This window comes from Pseudophryne corroboree, unplaced genomic scaffold (assembly GCF_028390025.1).
Source record: "Pseudophryne corroboree isolate aPseCor3 unplaced genomic scaffold, aPseCor3.hap2 scaffold_746, whole genome shotgun sequence".
Taxonomy (NCBI): Eukaryota; Metazoa; Chordata; class Amphibia; order Anura; family Myobatrachidae; genus Pseudophryne; species Pseudophryne corroboree.
The window spans coordinates 251,446-278,889 of NW_026970326.1; the positions used below are offsets into that span (position 1 = coordinate 251,446).

General features: G+C 48.2%; 1 pseudogene; it reads right to left on the reverse strand.

Annotated features, from left to right (window-relative positions):
• LOC135040589 (arf-GAP with GTPase, ANK repeat and PH domain-containing protein 3-like) overlaps nucleotides 1-27,444 on the reverse strand; it is an 81,378-nt pseudogene that overhangs the window by 19,307 nt on the left and 34,627 nt on the right.

Genomic DNA, 27,444 nt, shown 5'->3' on the forward strand with positions numbered 1-27,444 from the left:
TCTGATGGGCGCCTCCATGTTACTTCAGACAGTAATAGCTGAACATCACGTTCTGTCATGGACACATCACTAGGAATCTGATGTGCGCCTCCATGTTATTTCAGACAGTAATAGTCGAACATCACGTTCTATCATGGACACATTACTGGGAATCTGATGGGCGCCTCCATGTTATCGCAGACAGTAATAGTCGAACATCACGTTGTGTCATGGACACATCACTAGGAATCTGATGGGTGCCTCTATGTTATCTCAGACAGTAATAGCTGATCATCACGTTGTGTCATGGACACATCACTAGGAATCTGATGGGTGCCTCCATGTTATCTCAGACAGTAATAGCGGAACATCACGTTGTGGCATGGGCACATCACTAGTAACCTGATGGGTGCCTCCATGTTATTTCAGACAGTAATAGCTGAACATCACGTTGTGTCATGGCCACATCACTAGGAATCTGATGGGCGCCTCCATGTTATTTCAGACAGTAATAGCTGAACATCACGTTGTGTCATGGACACATCACTAGGAATCTGATGTGCGCCTCCATGTTATTTCAGACAGTAATAGCTGAACATCAAGTTCTATCATGGACACATTACTGGGAATCTGATGGGCGCCTACATGTTATCGCAGACAGTAATAGTCGAACATCACGTTGTGTCATGGACACATCACTAGGAATCTGATGGGTGCCTCCATGTTATCTCAGACAGTAATAGCGGAACATCACGTTGTGGCATGGGAACATCACTAGGAACATCATGGGCACCTCCATATTATCTCAGACAGTAATAGCCGAACATAACGTTGTGTCATGGACACATCATTGGGAATCTGATGGGTGCCTCCATGTTATTTCAGACAGTAATAGCGGAATATCACGTTGTGTCATGGGCACATCACTAGTAAACTGATGGGTGCCTCCATGTTATCTCAGACAGTAATAGCGGAATATCACATTGTGTCATGGACACATCACTAGTAACATGATGGGTGCCTCCATGTTATCTCAGACAGTAATAGCAGAACATCACGTTGTGTTATGGACACATCACTGGGAATCTGATGGGCACCTCCATGTTATTTCAGACAGTAATAGCTGAACATCACGTTGTGTCATGGGAACATCACTGGGAAACTGATGGGCGCCTCCATGTTATCTCAGACAGTAATAGCTGAACATCACGTTGTGTCATGGACACATCACTAGTAATCTGATGGGCGCCTCCATGTTATTTCAGACAGTAATAGCAGAACATCACGTTGTGTCATGGGAACATCACTGGGAAACTGATGGGTGCCTCCATGTTATCTCAGACAGTAATAGCTGAACATCACGTTGTGTTATGGACACATCACTAGTAATCTGATGGGCGCCTCCATGTTATTTCAGACAGTAATAGCTGAACATCACGTTGTGTCATGGACACATCACTAGTAATCTGATGGGTGCCTCCATGTTATTTCAGACCGTAATAGCTGAACATCACGTTGTGTTATGGACACATCACTAGTAATCTGATGGGCACCTCCATGTTATTTCAGACAGTAATAGCTGAACATCACGTTGTGTCATGGACACATCACTAGTAATCTGATGGGCGCCTCCATGTTATTTCAGACAGTAATAGCTGAACATCACGTTGTGTCATGGGAACATCACTGGGAAACTGATGGGCACCTCCATGTTATCTCAGACAGTAATAGCTGAACATCACGTTGTGTCATGGGCACATCACTAGTAACCTGATGGGCGCCTCCAAGTTATCTCAGACAGTAATAGAAGAACATCACGTTGTGTCATGGACACTTCACTAGGAACATGATGGGCGCCTCCATGTTATCTCAGACAGTAATAGCTGAATATCACGTTGTGTCATGGACACATCACTAAGAATCTGATGGGCGCCTCCATGTTATTTCAGACAGTAATAGCTGAATATCACGTTGTGTCATGGGAACATCACTGGGAAACTGATGGGCGCCTCCATGTTATTTCAGACAGTAATAGCTGAACATCACGTTGTGTTATGGACACATCACTAAGAATCTGATGGGTGCCTCCATGTTATCTCAGACAGTAATAGCTGAACATCACGTTGTGTCATGGACACATCACTAGTAATCTGATGGGTGCCTCCATGTTATTTCAGACAGTAATAGCTGAACATCACGTTGTGTCATGGACACATCACTAGGAATCTGATGGGTGCCTCCATGTTATCTCAGACAGTAATAGCAGAACATCACGTTGTGTCATGGACACATCACTAGTAATCTGATGGGTGCCTCCATGTTATTTCAGACAGTAATAGCTGAACATTACGTTGTGTCATGGACACATCACTAGTAATCTGATGGGTGCCTCCATGTTATTTCAGACAGTAATAGCAGAACATCACGTTGTGTCATGGGAACATCACTGGGAAACTGATGGGTGCCTCCATGTTATTTCAGACAGTAATAGCTGAACATCACGTTGTGTTATGGACACATCACTAGTAATCTGATGGGCGCCTCCATGTTATTTCAGACAGTAATAGCTGAACATCACGTTGTGTCATGGGAACATCACTGGGAAACTGATGGGCGCCTCCATGTTATTTCAGACAGTAATAGCTGAACATCACGTTGTGTCATGGCCACATCACTAGGAATCTGATGGGCGCCTCCATGTTATTTCAGACAGTAATAGCTGAACATCACGTTGTGTCATGGCACATCACTAGGAATCTGATGGGTGCCTCCATGTTATTTCAGACAGTAATAGCAGAACTTCACGTTGTGTCATGGGCACATCACTAGGAATCTGATGGGCGCCTCCATGTTACTTCAGACAGTAATAGCTGAACATCACGTTCTGTCATGGACACATCACTAGGAATCTGATGTGCGCCTCCATGTTATTTCAGACAGTAATAGTCGAACATCACGTTCTATCATGGACACATTACTGGGAATCTGATGGGCGCCTCCATGTTATCGCAGACAGTAATAGTCGAACATCACGTTGTGTCATGGACACATCACTAGGAATCTGATGGGTGCCTCTATGTTATCTCAGACAGTAATAGCTGATCATCACGTTGTGTCATGGACACATCACTAGGAATCTGATGGGTGCCTCCATGTTATCTCAGACAGTAATAGCGGAACATCACGTTGTGGCATGGGCACATCACTAGTAACCTGATGGGTGCCTCCATGTTATTTCAGACAGTAATAGCTGAACATCACGTTGTGTCATGGCCACATCACTAGGAATCTGATGGGCGCCTCCATGTTATTTCAGACAGTAATAGCTGAACATCACGTTGTGTCATGGACACATCACTAAGAAACTGATGGGCGCCTCCATGTTATCTCAGACAGTAATAACTGAACATCACGTTGTGTCATGGGAACATCACTGGGAAACTGATGGGCGCCTCCATGTTATCTCAGACAGTAATAGCAGAACATCACGTTGTGTCATGGGAACATCACTGGGAAACTGATGGGCGCCTCCATGTTATCTCAGACAGTAATAGCTGAACATCACGTTGTGTCATGGGCACATCACTGGGAAACTGATGGGTGCCCCCATATTATCTCAGACAGTAATAGCTGAACATCACGTTGTGTCATGGGAACATCACTGGGAAACTGATGGGCGCCTCCATGTTATCTCAGACAGTAATAGCGGAATATCACGGTGTGTCATGGACACATCACTAAGAATCTGATGGGTGCCTCCATGTTATATCAGACAGTAATAGCTGAACATCACGTTGTGTCATGGGAACATCACTGGGAAACTGATGGGTGCCCCCATATTATCTCAGACAGTAATAGCTGAACATCACGTTGTGTCATGGCACATCACTAGGAATCTGATGGGCGCCTCCATGTTATTTCAGACAGTAATAGCTGAACATCACGTTGTGTCATGGCCACATCACTAGGAATCTGATGGGCGCCTCCATGTTATTTCAGACAGTAATAGCTGAACATCACGTTGTGTCTAGTGATGAGCGGATTCGGTTTTACTCGGTTTTACTCGGTTCTCAAAACGGCATCTTATTGGCTCACGGATGTCACGTGTTTTGGATAGCCAATAAGATGCCGTTTTGAGAACCGAGTAAAACCGAGTAAAACCGAGTAAAACCGAACCTCGCTCATCACTAGTTGTGTCATGGCACATCACTAGGAATCTGATGGGCGCCTCCATGTTATATCAGACAGTAATAGCAGAACATCACGTTGTGTCATGGCACATCACTAGGAATCTGATGGGCGCCTCCATGTTATTTCAGACAGTAATAGCTGAACATGACGTTGTGTCATGGCACATCACTAGGAATCTGATGGGCGCCTCCATGTTATTTCAGACAGTAATAGCAGAACATCACGTTGTGTTATGGACACATCACTAGGAAACTGATGGGCGACTCCATGTTATCTCAGACAGTAATAGCAGAACATCACGTTGTGTCATGGGAACATCACTGGGAAACTGATGGGCGACTCCATGTTATCTCAGACAGTAATAGCTGAACATCACGTTGTGTCATGGCCACATCACTAGGAATCTGATGGGCGCCTCCATGTTATTTCAGACAGTAATAGCTGAACATCACGTTGTGTCATGGACACATCACTAAGAAACTGATGGGCGCCTCCATGTTATCTCAGACAGTAATAACTGAACATCACGTTGTGTCATGGGAACATCACTGGGAAACTGATGGGCGCCTCCATGTTATCTCAGACAGTAATAGCAGAACATCACGTTGTGTCATGGGAACATCACTGGGAAACTGATGGGCGCCTCCATGTTATCTCAGACAGTAATAGCTGAACATCACGTTGTGTCATGGGCACATCACTGGGAAACTGATGGGTGCCCCCATATTATCTCAGACAGTAATAGCTGAACATCACGTTGTGTCATGGGAACATCACTGGGAAACTGATGGGCGCCTCCATGTTATCTCAGACAGTAATAGCGGAATATCACGGTGTGTCATGGACACATCACTAAGAATCTGATGGGTGCCTCCATGTTATATCAGACAGTAATAGCTGAACATCACGTTGTGTCATGGGAACATCACTGGGAAACTGATGGGTGCCCCCATATTATCTCAGACAGTAATAGCTGAACATCACGTTGTGTCATGGCACATCACTAGGAATCTGATGGGCGCCTCCATGTTATTTCAGACAGTAATAGCTGAACATCACGTTGTGTCATGGCCACATCACTAGGAATCTGATGGGCGCCTCCATGTTATTTCAGACAGTAATAGCTGAACATCACGTTGTGTCTAGTGATGAGCGGATTCGGTTTTACTCGGTTTTACTCGGTTCTCAAAACGGCATCTTATTGGCTCACGGATGTCACGTGTTTTGGATAGCCAATAAGATGCCGTTTTGAGAACCGAGTAAAACCGAGTAAAACCGAGTAAAACCGAACCTCGCTCATCACTAGTTGTGTCATGGCACATCACTAGGAATCTGATGGGCGCCTCCATGTTATATCAGACAGTAATAGCAGAACATCACGTTGTGTCATGGCACATCACTAGGAATCTGATGGGCGCCTCCATGTTATTTCAGACAGTAATAGCTGAACATGACGTTGTGTCATGGCACATCACTAGGAATCTGATGGGCGCCTCCATGTTATTTCAGACAGTAATAGCAGAACATCACGTTGTGTTATGGACACATCACTAGGAAACTGATGGGCGACTCCATGTTATCTCAGACAGTAATAGCAGAACATCACGTTGTGTCATGGGAACATCACTGGGAAACTGATGGGCGACTCCATGTTATCTCAGACAGTAATAGCTGAACATCACGTTGTGTCATGGCACATCACTAGTAACCTGATGGGCGACTCCATGTTATTTCAGACAGTAATAGCTGAACATCACGTTGTGTCATGGCCACATCACTAGGAATGTGATGGGTGCCTCCATGTTATTTCAGACAGTAATAGCTGAACATCACGTTGTGTCATGGCCACATCACTAGGAATATGATGGGCGCCTCCATGTTATTTCAGACAGTAATAGCGGAATATCACGTTGTGTCATGGACACATCACTAGTAATCTGATGGGCGCCTCCATGTTATTTCACACAGTAATAGCTGAACATCTCGTTGTGTTATGGACACATCACTAGTAATCTGATGGGCGCCTCCATGTTATCTCAGACAGTAATAGCAGAACATCACGTTGTGTCATGGACACATCACTAGTAATCTGATGGGCGCCTCCATGTTATTTCAGACAGTAATAGCTGAACATCTCGTTGTGTTATGGACACATCACTAGTAATCTGATGGGCGCCTCCATGTTATCTCAGACAGTAATAGCGGAATATCACGTTGTGTCATGGACACATCACTAGTAATCTGATGGGCGCCTCCATGTTATTTCAGACAGTAATAGCTGAACATCACGTTGTGTCATGGCCACATCACTAGGAATCTGATGGGCGCCTCCATGTTATTTCAGACAGTAATAGCGGAATATCACGTTGTGTCATGGACACATCACTAAGAATCTGATGGGTGCCTCCATGTTATTTCAGACAGTAATAGCTGAACATCTCGTTGTGTTATGGACACATCACTAGTAATCTGATGGGCGCCTCCATGTTATCTCAGACAGTAATAGCAGAACATCACGTTGTGTCATGGCACATCACTAGGAATCTGATGGGCGACTCCATGTTATCGCAGACAGTAATAGCTGAACATCACATTGTGTCATGGACACATAACTAGTAACATGATGGGTGCCTCCATGTTATCTCAGACAGTAATAGCAGAACATCACGTTGTGTCATGGACACATCACTAGGAATCTGATGGTTGCCTCCATGTTATCTCAGACAGTAATAGCAGAACATCACGTTGTGTCATGGACACATCACTAGGAATCTGATGGGCGACTCCATGTTATCGCAGACAGTAATAGCTGAACATCACGTTGTGTCATGGCCACATCACTAGGAATCTGATGGGTGCCTCCATGTTATTTCAGACAGTAATAGCTGAACATCACGGTGTGTCATGGTACATCACTAGGAATCTGATGGGTGCCTCCATGTTATTTCAGACAGTAATAGCTGAACATCACGTTGTGTTATGGACACATCACTAGGAATCTGATGGGCGACTCCATGTTATCGCAGACAGTAATAGCTGAACATCACGTTGTTTCATGGCCACATCACTAGGAATCTGATGGGTGCCTCCATGTTATTTCAGACAGTAATAGCTGAACATCACGTTGTGTCATGGTACATCACTAGGAATCTGATGGGTGCCTCCATGTTATTTCAGACAGTAATAGCTGAACATCACGTTGTGTTATGGACACATCACTAGGAATCTGATGGGCGCCTCCATGTTATTTCAGACAGTAATAGCTGAACATCACGTTGTGTCATGGTACATCACTAGGAATCTGATGGGTGCCTCCATGTTATTTCAGACAGTGATAGCAGAACATCACGTTGTGTCATGGCACATCACTAGTAACCTGATGGGCGACTCCATGTTATTTCAGACAGTAATAGCTGAACATCACGTTGTGTTATGGACACATCACTAAGAATCTGATGGGCGCCTCCATTATATTTCAGACAGTAGTAGCTGAACATCACGTTGTGTCATGGACACATCACTAGGAACATGATGGGCGCCTCCATGTTATCTCAGACAGTAATAGCTGAACATCACGTTGTGTCATGGTACATCACTAAGAATCTGATGGGTGCCTCCATGTTATTTCAGACAGTAATAGCAGAACATCACGTTGTGTCATGGACACATCACTAAGAATCTGATGGGTGCCTCCATGTTATTTCAGACAGTAATAGCTGAACATCACGGTGTGTTATGGACACATCACTGGGAATCTGATGGGCGACTCCATGTTATTTCAGACAGTAATAGCTGAACATCACGGTGTGTTATGGACACATCACTGGGAATCTGATGGGTGCCTCCATGTTATTTCAGACAGTAATAGCTGAACATCACGGTGTGTTATGGACACATCACTGGGAAACTGATGGGCACCTCCATGTTATCTCAGACAGTAATAGCTGAACATCACGTTGTGTCATGGACACATCACTAGGAATCTGATGGGCGCCTCCATGTTATCTCAGACAGTAATAGCTGAACATCACGTTGTGTTATGGACACATCACTAGTAACCTGATGGGCGCCTCCATGTTATCTCAGACAGTAATAGCTGATTATCACGTTGTGTCATGGACACATCACTAGGAATCTGATGGGCACCTCCATGTTATTTCAGACAGTAATAGCTGAACATCACGTTGTGTCATGGCACATCACTAGGAATCTGATGGGTGCCTCCATATTATTTCAGACAGTAATAGCAGAACATCACGTTGTGTCATGGGCACATCACTAGTAACCTGATGGGCGCCTCCATGTTATCTCAGACAGTAATAGCAGAACATCACGTTGTGTCATGGACACATCACTAGGAACATGATGGGCGCCTCCATGTTATTTCAGACAGTAATAGCTGAACATCACGGTGTGTTATGGACACATCACTAGGAATCTGATGGGTGCCTCCATGTTATCTCAGACAGTAATAGCAGAACATCACATTGTGTCATGGGCACATCACTAGGAATCTGATGGGCGCCTCCATGTTATTTCAGACAGTAATAGCTGAACATCACGTTGCGTCATGGCACATCACTAGGAATCTGATGTGCGCCTCCATGTTATCTCAGACAGTAATAGCAGAACATCACGTTGTGTCATGGACACATCACTAGGAACATGATGGGCACCTCCATGTTATCTCAGACAGTAATAGCTGAAAATCACATTGTGTCATGGGCACATCACTGGGAATATATTATCTCAGACAGTAATAGCGGAATATCACATTGTGTCATGGGCACATCACTAGTAACCTGATGGGCGCCTCCATGTTATCTCAGACAGTAATAGCTGAACATCACGTTGTGTTATGGACACATCACTAGTAACCTGATGGGCGCCTCCATGTTATCTCAGACAGTAATAGCTGATTATCACGTTGTGTCATGGACACATCACTAGGAATCTGATGGGCACCTCCATGTTATTTCAGACAGTAATAGCTGAACATCACGTTGTGTCATGGCACATCACTAGGAATCTGATGGGTGCCTCCATATTATTTCAGACAGTAATAGCAGAACATCACGTTGTGTCATGGGCACATCACTAGTAACCTGATGGGCGCCTCCATGTTATCTCAGACAGTAATAGCAGAACATCACGTTGTGTCATGGACACATCACTAGGAACATGATGGGCGCCTCCATGTTATTTCAGACAGTAATAGCTGAACATCACGGTGTGTTATGGACACATCACTAGGAATCTGATGGGTGCCTCCATGTTATCTCAGACAGTAATAGCAGAACATCACATTGTGTCATGGGCACATCACTAGGAATCTGATGGGCGCCTCCATGTTATTTCAGACAGTAATAGCTGAACATCACGTTGCGTCATGGCACATCACTAGGAATCTGATGTGCGCCTCCATGTTATCTCAGACAGTAATAGCAGAACATCACGTTGTGTCATGGACACATCACTAGGAACATGATGGGCACCTCCATGTTATCGCAGACAGTAATAGCTGAACATCACGTTGTGTCATGGACACATCACTGGGAATCTGATGGGTGCCTCCATGTTATCTCAGACAGTAATAGCTGAACATCACGTTGTGTCATGGACACATCATTGGGAATCTGATGGGCGACTCCATGTTATTTCAGACAGTAATAGCGGAATATCACGTTGTGTCATGGACACATCACTGGGAATCTGATGGGTGCCTCCATGTTATCTCAGACAGTAATAGCCGAACATCACGTTGTGTCATGGACACATCACTGGGAATCTGATGGGCGCCTCCATGTTATCTCAGACAGTAATAGCGGAACATCACGTTGTGGCATGGGCACATCACTAGTAACCTGATGGGCGACTCCATGTTATCGCAGACAGTAATAGCTGAACATCACGTTGTGTCATGGACACATCACTAGGAATCTGATGGGCACCTCCATGTTATTTCAGACAGTAATAGCTGAACATCACGTTGTGTCATGGACACATCACTAGGAATCTGATGTGCGCCTCCATGTTATCTCAGACAGTAATAGCTGATCATCACGTTGTGTCATGGACACATCACTAGGAATCTGATGGGCGCCTCCATGTTATTTCAGACAGTAATAGTCGAACATCACGTTGTGTCATGGACACATCACTAAGAATCTGATGGGTGCCTCCATATTATTTCAGATAGTAATAGCTGAACATCACGTTGTGTCATGGCACATCACTAGGAACATGATGGGCGCCTCCATGTTTTTCAGACAGTAATAGCTGAACATCACGGTGTGTTATGGACACATCACTAGGAACATGATGGGCACCTCCATGTTATCTCAGACAGTAATAGCTGAACATCACGTTGTGTCATGGCACATCACTAGGAATCTGATGGGTGCCTCCATGTTATTTCAGATAGTAATAGCGGAATATCACATTGTGTCATGGACACATCACTAGTAACCTGATGGGCGACTCCATGTTATCGCAGACAGTAATAGCTGAACATCACGCTGTGTCATGGCCACATCACAAGGAATCTGATGGGCGCCTCCATGCTATTTCAGACAGTAATAGCTGAACATCACGTTGTGTCATGGCACATCACTAGGAATCCTGATGTGCGCCTCCATGTTATCTCAGACAGTAATAGCAGAACATCACGTTGTGTCATGGACACATCACTAGGAATCTGATGGGTGCCTCCATGTTATTTCAAACAGTAATAGTCGAACATCACGTTGTGTCATGGACACATCACTGGGAATCTGATGGGTGCCTCCATGTTATCTCAGACAGTAATAGCCGAACATCACGTTGTGTCATGGACACATCACTAAGAATCTGATGGGTGCCTCCATTATATTTCAGACAGTAATAGCAGAACATCACGTTGTGTCATGGGCACATCACTAGTAACCTGATGGGCGCCTCCATGTTATCTCAGACAGTAATAGCAGAACATCACGTTGTGTCATGGACACATCACTAGGAACATGATGGGCACCTCCATGTTATCTCAGACAGTAATAGCTGAAAATCACATTGTGTCATGGGCACATCACTGGGAATCTGATGGGCACCTCCATGTTATCTCAGACAGTAATAGCAGAACATCACATTGTGTCATGGGAACATCACTGGGAATCTGATGGGTGCCTCCATATTATCTCAGACAGTAATAGCGGAATATCACATTGTGTCATGGACACATCACTAAGAATCTGATGGGTGCCTCCATGTTATCTCAGATAGTAATAGCAGAACATCACGTTGTGTCATGGACACATCACTAGTAACCTGATGGGCGACTCCATGTTATCGCAGACAGTAATAGCTGAACATCACGTTGTGTCATGGCACATCACTAGGAATCTGATGGGCGCCTCCATGTTATCTCAGACAGTAATAGCGATACATCACGTTGTGGCATGGGAACATCACTAGGAACATCATGGGCACCTCCATGTTATCTCAGACAGTAATAGCCGAACATCACGTTGTGTTATGGACACATCACTAGTAACCTGATGGGCGCCTCCATGTTATCTCAGATAGTAATAGCAGAACATCACGTTGTGTCATGGACACATCACTAGGAACATGATGGGCGCCTCCATGTTATCTCAGACAGTAATAGCAGAAATATCACGTTGTGTTATGGACACATCACTAGTAACCTGATGGGTGCCTCCATGTTATCTCAGACAGTGATAGCTGAACATCACGTTGTGTCATGGACACATCACTAGGAACATGATGGGCGCCTCCATGTTATCTCAGACAGTAATAGCAGAACATCACGTTGTGTTATGGACACATCACTAGGAACATGATGGGCGCCTCTATGTTATCTCAGACAGTAATAGCAGAACATCACGTTGTGTTATGGACACATCACTAGTAACCTGATGGGCGCCTCCATGTTATCTCAGACAGTAATAGCAGAACATCACATTGTGTCATGGACACATCACTAGGAACGTGAAGGGCGCCTCCATGTTATCGCAGACAGATTCCACTTACCGGGAACTCTCTGGACATGGCTTGTTATAACCCTCAATACAGTGCTCCCAGACAACATTGACCAGGCTGTTTCCAATCGCCATCATGACCATTGTGAGCTCAACGGGCCAGTCATCCAAATCCAGAGATCGGACACGAGATAAGTGTGTCCCCAGATTGCGGTGAATTCCGGAGCATTCTATACACATCAAGGCGCCAAGGTTCAGACTAGCCCAGTCTGGATCTGCAATACAGTAAGAGAGGAGAGAACAGTTACTGCCGGCATATTCCGGATAGTAACAGACAGACGCGAGTCTAGTGAGAGAACATGTAACATTACGTGGGGACTGTACAGAGGGGAGGTCATCAGTAGAATTGTGTATGTGGGATATGTTGGTGGCTCTGGAATATAAGAAGCTGCCTGTGGAGGTCAGTTATCAGGGAACACTGGAAGGGTTGCAGACTAGAGGAAAGTCTTGTGGGAGGGAATGCCACAGAGTGTGCGCAGCCTGAATACAGCCCTGTGACTGGTTGCAGGTGATGAGTGTGGATGAGAGACGCAGATCTTGTGCAGAGCACAGGGGGCGAGCTGGGTGATGTTATGAGATAAGCGAGGAGATCATGTTGGTTTTGTTTGTTTAATAACCTCACGTGGTAGAGGCTAAGACAGTAGAGCCATTTAAACATGCATGGGATAGACATAAGGATATCCTTACAAAGAAATAAGGATCAAATAAGGTTAGAAATAAAAATAATATTAAAAAAAAAAAAAAGGGCAGACTAGATGGGCCAAGTGGTTCTTATCTGCCGACAAATTCTATGTTTCTATGTAAGTAGAAGTATTTGATGTGGGATTCAGTAAAAAAAATAGGCAGACAGTGTACTCTAGGGACTGACAGAGCGGAGCAGCAGCAGAACGTTGTGTGAGGAAGATCAGTGTAGGCGCTGCATTCAGTATAGAGTGTAGGGAGTGATAGAGCGGAGCAGCAGAACGTTGTGTGAGGAGGATCAGTGTAGGTGCTGCATTCAGTATAGAGTGTAGGGAGTGACAGAGCGGAGCAGCAGCAGAACGTTGTGTGAGGGGGATCAGTGTAGGCGCTGCATTCAGTATAGAGTGTAGGGACTGACAGAGCGGAGCAGTAGCAGAACGTTGTGTGAGGAGGATCAGTGTAGGCGCTGCCTTCAGTATAGAGTGTAGGGAGTGAGAGCGGAGCAGCAGCAGAACGTTGTGTGAGGAAGATCAGTGTAGGTGCTGCATTCAGTATAGAGTGTAGGGAGTGACAGAGCGGAGCAGCAGCAGAACGTTGTGTGAGGAGGATCAGTGTAGGTGCTGCATTCAGTATAGAGTGTAGGGAGTGACAGAGCGGAGCAGCAGCAGAACGTTGTGTGAGGAAGATCAGTGTAGGTGCTGCATTCAGTATAGAGTGTAGGGAGTGACAGAGCGGAGCAGCAGCAGAACGTTGTGTGAGGAAGATCAGTGTAGGCGCTGCATTCAGTATAGACTGTAGGGAGTGACAGAGCGGAGCAGCAGCAGAACGTTGTGTGAGGAAGATCAGTGTAGGCGCTGCATTCAGTATAGAGTGTAGGGACTGACAGAGCGGAGCAGTAGCAGAACGTTGTGTGAGGAAGATCAGTGTAGGCGCTGCATTCAGTATAGAGTGTAGGGAGTGACAGAGCGGAGCAGCAGAACGTTGTGTGAGGAAGATCAGTGTAGGCGCTGCATTCAGTATAGAGTGTAGGGACTGACAGAGCGGAGCAGCAGCAGAACGTTGTGTGAGGAAGATCAGTGTAGGTGCTGCATTCAGTATAGAGTGTAGGGACTGACAGAGCGGAGCAGCAGCAGAACGTTGTGTGAGGAAGATCAGTGTAGGTGCTGCATTCAGTATAGAGTGTAGGGAGTGACAGAGCGGAGCAGCAGAACGTTGTGTGAGGAAGATCAGTGTAGGTGCTGCATTCAGTATAGAGTGTAGGGAGTGACAGAGCGGAGCAGCAGCAGAACGTTGTGTGAGGAAGATCAGTGTAGGTGCTGCATTCAGTATAGAGTGTAGGGAGTGACAGAGCGGAGCAGCAGCAGAACGTTGTGTGATGCAGATCAGTGTAGGTGCTGCATTCAGTATAGAGTGTAGGGAGTGACAGAGCGGAGCAGCAGCAGAACGTTGTGTGAGGAAGATCAGTGTAGGCGCTGCATTCAGTATAGAGTGTAGGGACTGACAGAGCGGAGCAGCAGCAGAACGTTGTGTGAGGAAGATCAGTGTAGGCGCTGCATTCAGTATAGAGTGTAGGGAGTGACAGAGCGGAGCAGCAGCAGAACGTTGTGTGAGGAGGATCAGTGTAGGTGCTGCATTCAGTATAGAGTGTAGGGAGTGACAGAGCGGAGCAGCAGCAGAACGTTGTGTGATGCAGATCAGTGTAGGTGCTGCATTCAGTATAGAGTGTAGGGAGTTACAGAGCGGAGCAGCAGCAGAACATTGTGTGAGGAGGATCAGTGTAGGCGCTGCATTCAGTATAGAGTGTAGGGAGTGACAGAGCGGAGCAGCAGAACGTTGTGTGAGGAGGATCAGTGTAGGCGCTGCATTCAGTATAGAGTGTAGGGAGTGACAGAGCGGAGCAGTAGCAGAACGTTGAGTGAGGAGGATCAGTGTAGGTGCTGCATTCAGTATAGAGTGTAGGGAGTGACAGAGCGGAGCAGCAGCAGAACGTTGTGTGAGGAGGATCAGTGTAGGTGCTGCATTCAGTATAGAGTGTAGGGAGTGACAGAGCGGAGCAGCAGCAGAACGTTGTGTGATGCAGATCAGTGTAGGCGCTGCATTCAGTATAGAGTGTAGGGAGTGACAGAGCGGAGCAGCAGAACGTTGTGTGAGGAAGATCAGTGTAGGCGCTGCATTCAGTATAGAGTGTAGGGACTGACAGAGCGGAGCAGCAGCAGAACGTTGTGTGAGGAAGATCAGTGTAGGCGCTGCATTCAGTATAGAGTGTAGGGGCTGACAGAGCGGAGCAGCAGCAGAACGTTGTGTGAGGAGGATCAGTGTAGGCGCTGCATTCAGTATAGAGTGTAGGGAGTGACAGAGCGGAGCAGCAGAACGTTGTGTGAGGAGGATCAGTGTAGGCGCTGCATTCAGTATAGAGTATAGGGAGTGACAGAGCGGAGCAGCAGCAGGACGTTGTGTGAGGAAGATCAGTGTAGGTGCTGCATTCAGTACAGAGTGTAGGGAGTGACAGAGCGGAGCAGCAGCAGAACGTTGTGTGAGGAAGATCAGTGTAGGCGCTGCATTCAGTATAGAGTGTAGGGACTGACAGAGCGGAGCAGCAGCAGAACGTTGTGTGAGGAGGATCAGTGTAAGCGCTGCATTCAGTACAGAGTGTAGGGACTGACAGAGCGGAGCAGCAGCAGAACGTTGTGTGAGGAGGATCAGTGTAGGCGCTGCATTCAGTATAGAGTGTAGGGACTGACAGAGCGGAGCAGCAGCAGAACGTTGTGTGAGGAGGATCAGTGTAAGCGCAGCATTCAGTATAGAGTGTGGGAAGTGACAGAGCGGAGCAGCAGAACGTTGTGTGAGGAGGATCAGTGTAGGCGCTGCATTCAGTATAGAGTGTAGGGAGTGACAGAGCGGAGCAGCAGCAGAACGTTGTGTGAGGAGGATCAGTGTAAGCGCTGCATTCAGTACAGAGTGTAGGGACTGACAGAGCGGAGCAGCAGCAGAACGTTGTGTGAGGAGGATCAGTGTAAGCGCTGCATTCAGTACAGAGTGTAGGGACTGACAGAGCGGAGCAGCAGCAGAACGTTGTGTGAGGAGGATCAGTGTAGGCGCTGCATTCAGTATAGAGTGTAGGGACTGACAGAGCGGAGCAGCAGCAGAACGTTGTGCGAGTAAGATCAGTGTAGGCGCTGCATTCAGTATAGAGTGTAGGGACTGACAGAGCGGAGCAGCAGAACGTTGTGTGAGGAGGATCAGTGTAGGCGCTGCATTCAGTATAGAGTGTAGGGAGTGACAGAGCGGAGCAGCAGCAGAACGTTGTGTGAGTAAGATCAGTGTAGGCGCTGCATTCAGTATAGAGTGTAGGGAGTGACAGAGCGGAGCAGCAGCAGAACGTTGTGTGAGGAGGATCAGTGTAGGCGCTGAATTCAGTATAGAGTGTAGGGAGTGACAGAGCGGAGCAGCAGCAGAACGTTGTGTGAGTAAGATCAGTGTAGGCGCTGCATTCAGTATAGAGTGTAGGGACTGACAGAGCGGAGCAGCAGCAGAACGTTGTGTGAGGAAGATCAGTGTAGATGCTGCATTCAGTATAGAGTGTAGGGAGTGATAGAGCGGAGCAGCAGCAGAACGTTGTGTGAGGAGGATCAGTGTAGGTGCTGCATTCAGTATAGAGTGTAGGGACTGACAGAGCGGAGCAGCAGCAGAACGTTGTGTGAGGAGGATCAGTGTAGATGCTGCATTCAGTATAGAGTGTAGGGAGTGATAGAGCGGAGCAGCAGCAGAACGTTGTGTGAGGAAGATCAGTGTAGGCGCTGCATTCAGTATAGAGTGTAGGGAGTGACAGAGCGGAGCAGCAGCAGAACGTTGTGTGAGGCAGATCAGTGTAGGCGCTGCATTCAGTATAGAGTGTAGGGACTGACAGAGCGGAGCAGCAGCAGAACATTGTGTGAGGAAGATAAGTGTAGGCGCTGCATTCAGTATAGAGTGTAGGGACTGACAGAGCGGAGCAGCAGCAGAACGTTGTGTGAGGAGGATCAGTGTAGGCGCTGCATTCAGTATAGAGTGTAGGGACTGACAGAGCGGAGCAGCAGCAGAACATTGTGTGAGGAAGATCAGTGTAGGTGCTGCATTAAGTATAGAGTGTAGGGAGTGACAGAGCGGAGCAGCAGAACGTTGTGTGAGGAGGATCAGTGTAGGCGCTGCATTCAGTATAGAGTGTAGGGAGTGACAGAGCGGAGCAGCAGCAGAACGTTGTGTGAGGAGGATCAGTGTAGGTGCTGCATTCAGTATAGAGTGTAGGGAGTGACAGAGCGGAGCAGCAGCAGAACGTTGTGTGAGGAAGATCAGTGTAGGTGCTGCATTCAGTATAGAGTGTAGGGAGTGACAGAGCGGAGCAGCAGCAGAACGTTGTGTGATGCAGATCAGTGTAGGTGCTGCATTCAGTATAGAGTGTAGGGAGTGACAGAGCGGAGCAGCAGCAGAACGTTGTGTGAGGAAGATCAGTGTAGGTGCTGCATTCAGTATAGAGTGTAGGGAGTGACAGAGCGGAGCAGCAGAACGTTGTGTGAGGAGGATCAGTGTAGGCGCTGCATTCAGTATAGAGTGTAGGGACTGACAGAGCGGAGCAGCAGCAGAACATTGTGTGAGGAAGATCAGTGTAGGTGCTGCATTCAGTATAGAGTGTAGGGAGTGACAGAGCGGAGGAGCAGCAGAACGTTGTGTGAGGAGGATCAGTGTAGGTGCTGCATTCAGTATAGAGTGTAGGGAGTGACAGAGCGGAGCAGCAGCAGAACGTTGTGTGAGGAACATCAGTGTAGGTGCTGCATTCAGTATAGAGTGTAGGGACTGACAGAGCGGAGCAGCAGCAGAACATTGTGTGAGGAGGATCAGTGTAGGTGCTGCATTCAGTATAGAGTGTAGGGAGTGACAGAGCGGAGCAGCAGCAGAACGTTGTGTGAGGAGGATCAGTGTAGGTGCTGCATTCAGTATAGAGTGTAGGGAGTGACAGAGCGGAGCAGCAGAACGTTGTGTGAGGAGGATCAGTGTAGGTGCTGCGTTCAGTATAGAGTGTAGGGAGTGACAGAGCGGAGCAGCAGAACGTTGTGTGAGGAGGATCAGTGTAGGTGCTGCATTCAGTATAGAGTGTAGGGACTGACAGAGCGGAGCAGCAGCAGAACGTTGTGTGATGCAGATCAGTGTAGGCGCTGCATTCAGTATAGAGTGTAGGGAGTGACAGAGCGGAGCAGCAGAACATTGTGTGAGGAAGATCAGTGTAGGTGCTGCATTCAGTATAGAGTGTAGGGAATGACAGAGCGGAGCAGCAGAACGTTGTGTGAGGAGGATCAGTGTAGGTGCTGCATTCAGTATAGAGTGTAGGGACTGACAGAGCGGAGCAGCAGCAGAACGTTGTGTGATGCAGATCAGTGTAGGCGCTGCATTCAGTATAGAGTGTAGGGAGTGACAGAGCGGAGCAGTAGCAGAACGTTGTGTGAGGAAGATCAGTGTAGGTGCTGCATTCAGTATAGAGTGTAGGGAGTGACAGAGCGGAGCAGCAGAACGTTGTGTGAGGAGGATCAGTGTAGGTGCTGCATTCAGTATAGAGTGTAGGGAGTGACAGAGCGGAGCAGCAGCAGAACATTGTGTGAGGAAGATCAGTGTAGGTGCTGCATTCAGTATAGAGTGTAGGGAGTGACAGAGCGGAGCAGCAGCAGAACGTTGTGTGAGGAAGATCAGTGTAGGCGCTGCATTCAGTATAGAGTGTAGGGAGTGACAGAGCGGAGCAGCAGCAGAACGTTGTGTGAGGAGGATCAGTGTAGGTGCTGCATTCAGTATAGAGTGTAGGGAGTGACAGAGCGGAGCAGCAGCAGAACAGTGTGTGAGGAGGATCAGTGTAGGTGCTGCATTCAGTATAGAGTGTAGGGAGTGACAGAGCGGAGCAGCAGCAGAACATTGTGTGAGGAGGATCAGTGTAGGTGCTGCATTCAGTATAGAGTGTAGGGAGTGACAGAGCGGAGCAGCAGCAGAACGTTGTGTGAGGAAGATCAGTGTAGGTGCTGCATTCAGTATAGAGTGTAGGGAGTGACAGAGCGGAGCAGCAGCAGAACGTTGTGTGAGGAGGATCAGTGTAGGCGCTGCATTCAGTATAGACTGTAGGGACTGACAGAGCGGAGCAGCAGCAGAACGTTGTGTGAGGAAGATCAGTGTAGGTGCTGCATTCAGTATAGAGTGTAGGGAGTGACAGAGCGGAGCAGCAGAACGTTGTGTGAGGAGGATCAGTGTAGGCGCTGCATTCAGTATAGAGTGTAGGGAGTGACAGAGCGGAGCAGCAGCAGAACGTTGTGTGAGGAAGATCAGTGTAGGCGCTGCATTCAGTATAGAGTGTAGGGACTGACAGAGCGGAGCAGCAGCAGAACGTTGTGTGATGCAGATCAGTGTAGGCGCTGCATTCAGTATAGAGTGTAGGGAGTGACAGAGCGGAGCAGTAGCAGAACATTGTGTGAGGAAGATCAGTGTAGGTGCTGCATTCAGTATAGAGTGTAGGGAGTGACAGAGCGGAGCAGCAGCAGAACGTTGTGTGAGGAGGATCAGTGTAGGTGCTGCATTCAGTACAGAGTGTAGGGACTGACAGAGCGGAGCAGCAGCAGAATGTTGTGTGAGGAAGATCAGTGTAGGTGCTGCATTCAGTATAGAGTGTAGGGAGTGACAGAGCGGAGCAGCAGCAGAACGTTGTGTGAGGAGGATCAGTGTAGGTGCTGCATTCAGTACAGAGTGTAGGGACTGACAGAGCGGAGCAGCAGCAGAATGTCGTGTGAGGAAGATCAGTGTAGGTGCTGCATTCAGTATAGAGTGTAGGGAGTGACAGAGCGGAGCAGCAGCAGAACGTTGTGTGAGGAGGATCAGTGTAGGTGCTGCATTCAGTATAGAGTGTAGGGACTGACAGAGCGGAGCAGCAGCAGAACGTTGTGTGAGGAAGATCAGTGTAGGCGCTGCATTCAGTATAGAGTGTAGGGAGTGACAGAGCGGAGCAGCAGCAGAACGTTGTGTGAGGAGGATCAGTGTAGGTGCTGCATTCAGTATAGAGTGTAGGGAGTGACAGAGCGGAGCAGCAGAACGTTGTGTGAGGAGGATCAGTGTAGGTGCTGCATTCAGTATAGAGTGTAGGGAGTGACAGAGCGGAGCAGCAGCAGAACGTTGTGTGAGGAAGATAAGTGTAGGTGCTGCATTCAGTATAGAGTGTAGGGAGTGACAGAGCGGAGCAGCAGCAGAACGTTGTGTGAGGAAGATAAGTGTAGGTGCTGCATTCAGTATAGAGTGTAGGGAGTGACAGAGCGGAGCAGCAGAACGTTGTGTGAGGAGGATCAGTGTAGGTGCTGCATTCAGTATAGAGTGTAGGGAGTGACAGAGCGGAGCAGTAGCAGAACGTTGTGTGAGGAAGATAAGTGTAGGTGCTGCATTCAGTATAGAGTGTAGGGAGTGACAGAGCGGAGCAGCAGCAGAACGTTGTGTGAGGAAGATAAGTGTAGGTGCTGCATTCAGTATAGAGTGTAGGGAGTGACAGAGCGGAGCAGCAGCAGAACGTTGTGTGAGGAGGATCAGTGTAGGTGCTGCATTCAGTATAGAGTGTAGGGAGTGACAGAGCGGAGCAGCAGCAGAACGTTGTGTGAGGAAGATCAGTGTAGGTGCTGCATTCAGTATAGAGTGTAGGGAGTGACAGAGCGGAGCAGCAGAACGTTGTGTGAGGAAGATCAGTGTAGGTGCTGCGTTCAGTATAGAGTGTAGGGACTGACAGAGCGGAGCAGCAGCAGAACGTTGTGTGAGGAAGATCAGTGTAGGCGCTGCATTCAGTATAGAGTGTAGGGAGTGACAGAGCGGAGCAGTAGCAGAACGTTGTGTGAGGAAGATCAGTGTAGGCGCTGCATTCAGTATAGAGTGTAGGGAGTGACAGAGCGGAGCAGTAGCAGAACATTGTGTGAGGAAGATCAGTGTAGGTGCTGCATTCAGTATAGAGTGTAGGGAGTGACAGAGCGGAGCAGCAGCAGAACATTGTGTGAGGAGGATCAGTGTAGGTGCTGCATTCAGTATAGAGTGTAGGGACTGACAGAGCGGAGCAGCAGCAGAACGTTGTGTGAGGAAGATCAGTGTAGGCGCTGCATTCAGTATAGAGTGTAGGGAGTGACAGAGCGGAGCAGCAGCAGAACGTTGTGTGAGGAGGATCAGTGTAGGTGCTGCATTCAGTATAGAGTGTAGGGAGTGACAGAGCGGAGCAGTAGCAGAACGTTGTGTGAGGAAGATCAGTGTAGGCGCTGCATTCAGTATAGAGTGTAGGGAGTGACAGAGCGGAGCAGCAGCAGAACATTGTGTGAGGAGGATCAGTGTAGGTGCTGCATTCAGTATAGAGTGTAGGGAGTGACAGAGCGGAGCAGCAGAACGTTGTGTGAGGAAGATCAGTGTAGGTGCTGCATTCAGTATAGAGTGTAGGGACTGACAGAGCGGAGCAGCAGCAGAACGTTGTGTGAGGAGGATCAGTGTAGGTGCTGCATTCAGTATAGAGTGTAGGGAGTGACAGAGCGGAGCAGCAGAACGTTGTGTGAGGAGGATCAGTGTAGGCGCTGCATTCAGTATAGAGTGTAGGGAGTGACAGAGCGGAGCAGCAGAACGTTGTGTGAGGAAGATCAGTGTAGGCGCTGCATTCAGTATAGAGTGTAGGGAGTGACAGAGCGGAGCAGCAGCAGAACGTTGTGTGAGGAGGATCAGTGTAGGTGCTGCATTCAGTATAGAGTGTAGGGAGTGACAGAGCGGGGCAGCAGCAGAACATTGTGTGAGGAGGATCAGTGTAGGTGCTGCATTCAGTATAGAGTGTAGGGAGTGACAGAGCGGAGCAGCAGAACATTGTGTGAGGAAGATCAGTGTAGGTGCTGCATTCAGTATAGAGTGTAGGGAGTGACAGAGCGGAGCAGCAGAACATTGTGTGAGGAAGATCAGTGTAGGTGCTGCATTCAGTATAGAGTGTAGGGAGTGACAGAGCGGAGCAGCAGAACATTGTGTGAGGAAGATCAGTGTAGGTGCTGCATTCAGTATAGAGTGTAGGGAGTGACAGAGCGGAGCAGCAGCAGAACGTTGTGTGAGGAAGATCAGTGTAGGCGCTGCATTCAGTATAGAGTGTAGGGAGTGACAGAGCGGAGCAGCAGCAGAACGTTGTGTGAGGAAGATCAGTGTAGGTGCTGCATTCAGTATAGAGTGTAGGGAGTGACAGAGCGGAGCAGCAGAACATTGTGTGAGGAAGATCAGTGTAGGTGCTGCATTCAGTATAGAGTGTAGGGAGTGACAGAGCGGAGCAGCAGAACATTGTGTGAGGAAGATCAGTGTAGGTGCTGCATTCAGTATAGAGTGTAGGGAGTGACAGAGCGGAGCAGCAGAACATTGTGTGAGGAAGATCAGTGTAGGTGCTGCATTCAGTATAGAGTGTAGGGAGTGACAGAGCGGAGCAGCAGCAGAACGTTGTGTGAGGAGGATCAGTGTAGGTGCTGCATTCAATATAGAGTGTAGGGACTGACAGAGCGGAGCAGCAGCAGAACGTTGTGTGAGGAAGATCAGAGTAGGAGCTGCATTCAGTATAGAGTGTAGGGAGTGACAGAGCGGAGCAGCAGCAGAACGTTGTGTGAGGAGGATCAGTGTAGGCGCTGCATTCAGTATAGAGTGTAGGGAGTGACAGAGCGGAGCAGCAGCAGAACGTTGTGTGAGGAAGATCAGTGTAGGCGCTGCATTCAGTATAGAGTGTAGGGAGTGACAGAGCGGAGCAGCAGCAGAACGTTGTGTGAGGAGGATCAGTGTAGGCGCTGCATTCAGTATAGAGTGTAGGGAGTGACAGAGCGGAGCAGCAGCAGAACGTTGTGTGAGGAAGATCAGTGTAGGCGCTGCATTCAGTATAGAGTGTAGGGACTGACAGAGCGGAGCAGCAGCAGAACGTTGTGTGAGGAGGATCAGTGTAGGCGCTGCATTCAGTATAGAGTGTAGGGAGTGACAGAGCGGAGCAGCAGCAGAACGTTGTGTGAGGAGGATCAGTGTAGGTGCTGCATTCAGTATAGAGTGTAGGGAGTGACAGAGCGGAGCAGCAGAACGTTGTGTGAGGAGGATCAGTGTAGGCGCTGCATTCAGTATAGAGTGTAGGGAGTGACAGAGCGGAGCAGTAGCAGAACGTTGTGTGAGGAGGATCAGTGTAGGTGCTGCATTCAGTATAGAGTGTAGGGACTGACAGAGCGGAGCAGCAGCAGAACGTTGTGTGAGGAGGATCAGTGTAGGTGCTGCATTCAGTATAGAGTGTAGGGAGTTACAGAGCGGAGCAGCAGCAGAACGTTGTGTGAGGAGGATCAGTGTAGGTGCTGCATTCAGTATAGAGTGTAGGGAGTTACAGAGCGGAGCAGCAGAACGTTGTGTGAGGAGGATCAGTGTAGGTGCTGCATTCAGTATAGAGTGTAGGGAGTGACAGAGCGGAGCAGCAGCAGAACGTTGTGTGAGGAAGATCAGTGTAAGCGCTGCATTCAGTATAGAGTGTAGGGAGTGACAGAGCGGAGCAGCAGCAGAACGTTGTGTGAGGAGGATCAGTGTAGGCGCTGCACTATAGACTGTAGGGCTAATATAATTTATGCAATAAGAAAACCGTATGAAATGAATATCAGTTAAATGTTGCACTTGATTGTAAGAGAAATGACCTTGCATAGAAAATAAGAATTTACTCACCGGTAATTCTATTTCTCGTAGTCCGTAGTGGATGCTGGGAACTCCGTAAGGACCATGGGGAATAGCGGGCTCCGAAGGAGGCTGGGCACTCTAGAAAGATTTAGGACTACCTGGTGTGCACTGGCTCCTCCCACTATGACCCTCCTCCAAGCCTCAGTTAGGACACCGTGCCCGGACGAGCAGACATAATAAGGAAGGATTTAGAATCCCGGGTAAGACTCATACCAGCCACACCAATCACACCGTACAACTCGTGATACTATATCTAGTTTTACAGTATGAAAAACAACAGAGCCTCTCAACAGATGGCTCACTACAACAATAACCCTTTAGTTAACAATAACTATTTACAAGTATTGCAGACAATCCGCACTTGGGATGGGCGCCCAGCATCCACTACGGACTACGAGAAATAGAATTACCGGTGAGTAAATTCTTATTTTCTCTAACGTCCTAGTGGATGCTGGGAACTCCGTAAGGACCATGGGGATTATACCAAAGCTCCCAAACGGGCGGGAGAGTGCGGATGACTCTGTAGCACCGAATGAGAGAACTCCAGGTCCTCCTCAGCCAGGGTATCAAATTTGTAGAATTTTGCAAACGTGTTTGCCCCTGACCAAGTAGCTGCTCGGCAAAGTTGTAAAGCCGAGACCCCTCGGGCAGCCGCCCAAGATGAGCCCACCTTCCTTGTGGAATGGGCATTTACAGATTTTGGCTGTGGCAGGCCTGCCACAGAATGTGCAAGCTGAATTGTACTACAAATCCAGCGAGCAATAGACTGCTTAGAAGCAGGAACACCCATCTTGTTGGGTGCATACAGGATAAACAGCGAGTCAGATTTTCTGACTCCAGCCGTCCTGGAAACATATATTTTCAAGGCCCTGACAACGTCCAGCAACTTGGAGTCCTCCAAATCCTTAGTAGCCGCAGGCACCACAATAGGCTGGTTCAGGTGAAACGCTGACACCACCTTAGGGAGAAACTGGGGACGAGTCCTCAATTCTGCCCTATCCATATGGAAAATCAGATAAGGGCTTTTACATGATAAAGCCGCCAATTCTGACACTCGCCTGGCTGAAGCCAAGGCCAATAACATGACAACTTTCCACGTGAGATATTTCAGATCCACGGTTTTTAGTGGCTCAAACCAATGTGATTTTAAGAAACTCAACATCACGTTGAGATCCCAAGGTGCCACTGGAGGCACAAACGGGGGCTGAATATGCAGCACTCCTTTCACAAATGTCTGAACTTCAGGTAGTGAAGCTAGTTCTTTTTGAAAGAAAATCGACAGAGCCGAGATCTGTACTTTAATGGAGCCTAATTTTAGGCCCATATTCACTCCTGCTTGCAGGAAATGCAGAAATCGACCTAGTTGAAATTCCTCTGTTGGGGCCTTTTTGGCCTCGCACCATGCAACATATTTCCGCCATATGCGGTGATAATGCTTTGCCGTAACATCTTTCCTGGCCTTAATAAGCGTAGGAATGACTTCTTCCGGAATACCCTTTTCCTTTAGGATCCGGTGTTCAACCGCCATGCCGTCAAACGCAGCCGCGGTAAGTCTTGGAACAGACAGGGCCCCTGTTGTAGCAGGTCCTGTCTGAGCGGTAGAGGCCACGGGTCCTCTGAGAGCATCTCTTGAAGTTCCGGGTACCACGCTCGTCTTGGCCAATCCGGAACCACGAGAATGGTGTTTACTCCTCGCTTTCTTATTATTCTCAATACCTTTGGTATGAGAGGCAGAGGAGGGAACACATAAACCGACTGGTACACCCACGGTGTCACTAGAGCGTCCACAGCTATCGCCTGAGGGTCCCTTGACCTGGCGCAATATCTTTTTAACTTTTTGTTGAGGCGGGATGCCATCATGTCCACCTGTGGTTTTTCCCAACGGTTTACCAGCATCTGGAAGACTTCTGGATGAAGTCCCCACTCTCCCGGGTGGAGGTCGTGTCTGCTGAGGAAGTCTGCTTCCCAGTTGTCCACTCCCGGAATGAACACTGCTGACAGTGCTAGTACATGATTCTCCGCCCATCTGAGAATTCTTGTGGCTTCCGCCATCGCCATCCTGCTTCTTGTGCCGCCCTGTCGATTTACATGGGCGACTGCCGTGATGTTGTCTGACTGGATCAGCACCGGCTGGTGTAGGAGCAGGGATTTTGCTTGACTTAGGGCATTGTAGATGGCCCTTAGTTCCAGAATATTTATGTGAAGGGAAGTCTCCTGACTCGACCATAGTCCTTGGAAGTTTCTTCCCTGTGTGACTGCCCCCCAGCCTCGAAGGCTGGCATCCGTGGTCACCAGGACCCAGTCCTGTATGCCGAACCTGCGGCCCTCTAGAAGATGGGCACTCTGCAGCCACCACAGTAGCGACACCCTGGTTCTTGGAGACAGGGTTATCAAGCGATGCATCTGAAGATGCGATCCGGACCACTGGTCCAACAGGTCCCACTGAAAGATTCTGGCATGGAACCTGCCGAAGGGAATTGCTTCGTAAGAAGCCACCATCTTTCCCAGGACCCGCGTGCAGCGATGCACTGATACCTGTTTTGGTTTCAGGAGGTCTCTGACTAGAGATGACAACTCCCTGGCTTTCTCCTCCGGGAGAAACACTTTTTTCTGGACTGTGTCCAGAATCATTCCCAGGAACAGTAGACGTGTCGTCGGAACCAGCTGTGACTTTGGGATATTCAGAATCCAGCCGTGCTGGTGCAGCACCTCCTGAGATAGTGCTACTCCCACCAACAACTGTTCCTTGGACCTCGCCTTTATTAGGAGATCGTCCAAGTACGGGATAATTAAAACTCCCTTTTTTCGAAGGAGTATCATCATTTCCGCCATCACCTTGGTAAATACCCTCGGTGCCGTGGACAGTCCAAACGGCAGCGTCTGGAATTGGTAATGGCAATCCTGTACCACAAATCTGAGGTACTCCTGGTGAGGATGGTAAATGGGGACATGCAAGTAAGCATCCTTGATGTCCAGGGATACCATGTAATCCCCCTCGTCCAGGCTTGCAATAACCGCCCTGAGCGATTCCATCTTGAACTTGAATTTTTTTATGTATGTGTTCAAGGATTTCAAATTTAAAATGGGTCTCACCGAACCGTCCGGTTTCGGTACCACAAATAGTGTGGAATAGTAACCCCGGCCTTGTTGAAGTAGGGGTACCTTGATTATCACCTGCTGGGAATACAGCTTGTGAATTGCCGCTAGCACCGCCTCCCTGTCTGAGGGAGCAATCGGCAAGGCAGATTTTAGGAACCGGTGGGGTGGAGACGCCTCAAATTCCAGTTTGTACCCCTGAGATACTATTTGAAGGATCCAGGGATCCACCTGTGAGCGAGCCCACTGATCGCTGAAATTCTTGAGGCGGCCCCCCACCGTACCTGGCTCCGCCTGTGGAGCCCCACCGTCATGCGGCGGACTTGGAAGAAGAAGCGGGGGAGGACTTTTGCTCCTGGGAACCAGCTGTTTGTTGCAGTCTTTTTCCCCTACCTCTGCCTCTGGACAGAAAGGACCCGCCTTTTCCACGCCTGTTTTTCTGGGTCCGAAAGGACTGAACCTGATAAAACGGCGCCTTCTTAGGCTGTGAGGGGACATGGGGTAAAAATGCTTACTTCCCAGACGTTGCTGTGGAAACTAGGTCCGAGAGACCATCCCCAAATAATTCCTCACCCTTATATGGTAACACTTCCATGTGCTTTTTTGAATCTGCATCTCCTGTCCACTGGCGAGTCCATAAGCCTCTCCTAGCAGAAATGGACAATGCACTTACTTTAGATGCCAATCGGCAGATTTCCCTTTGTGCATCTCTCATATATAAAAC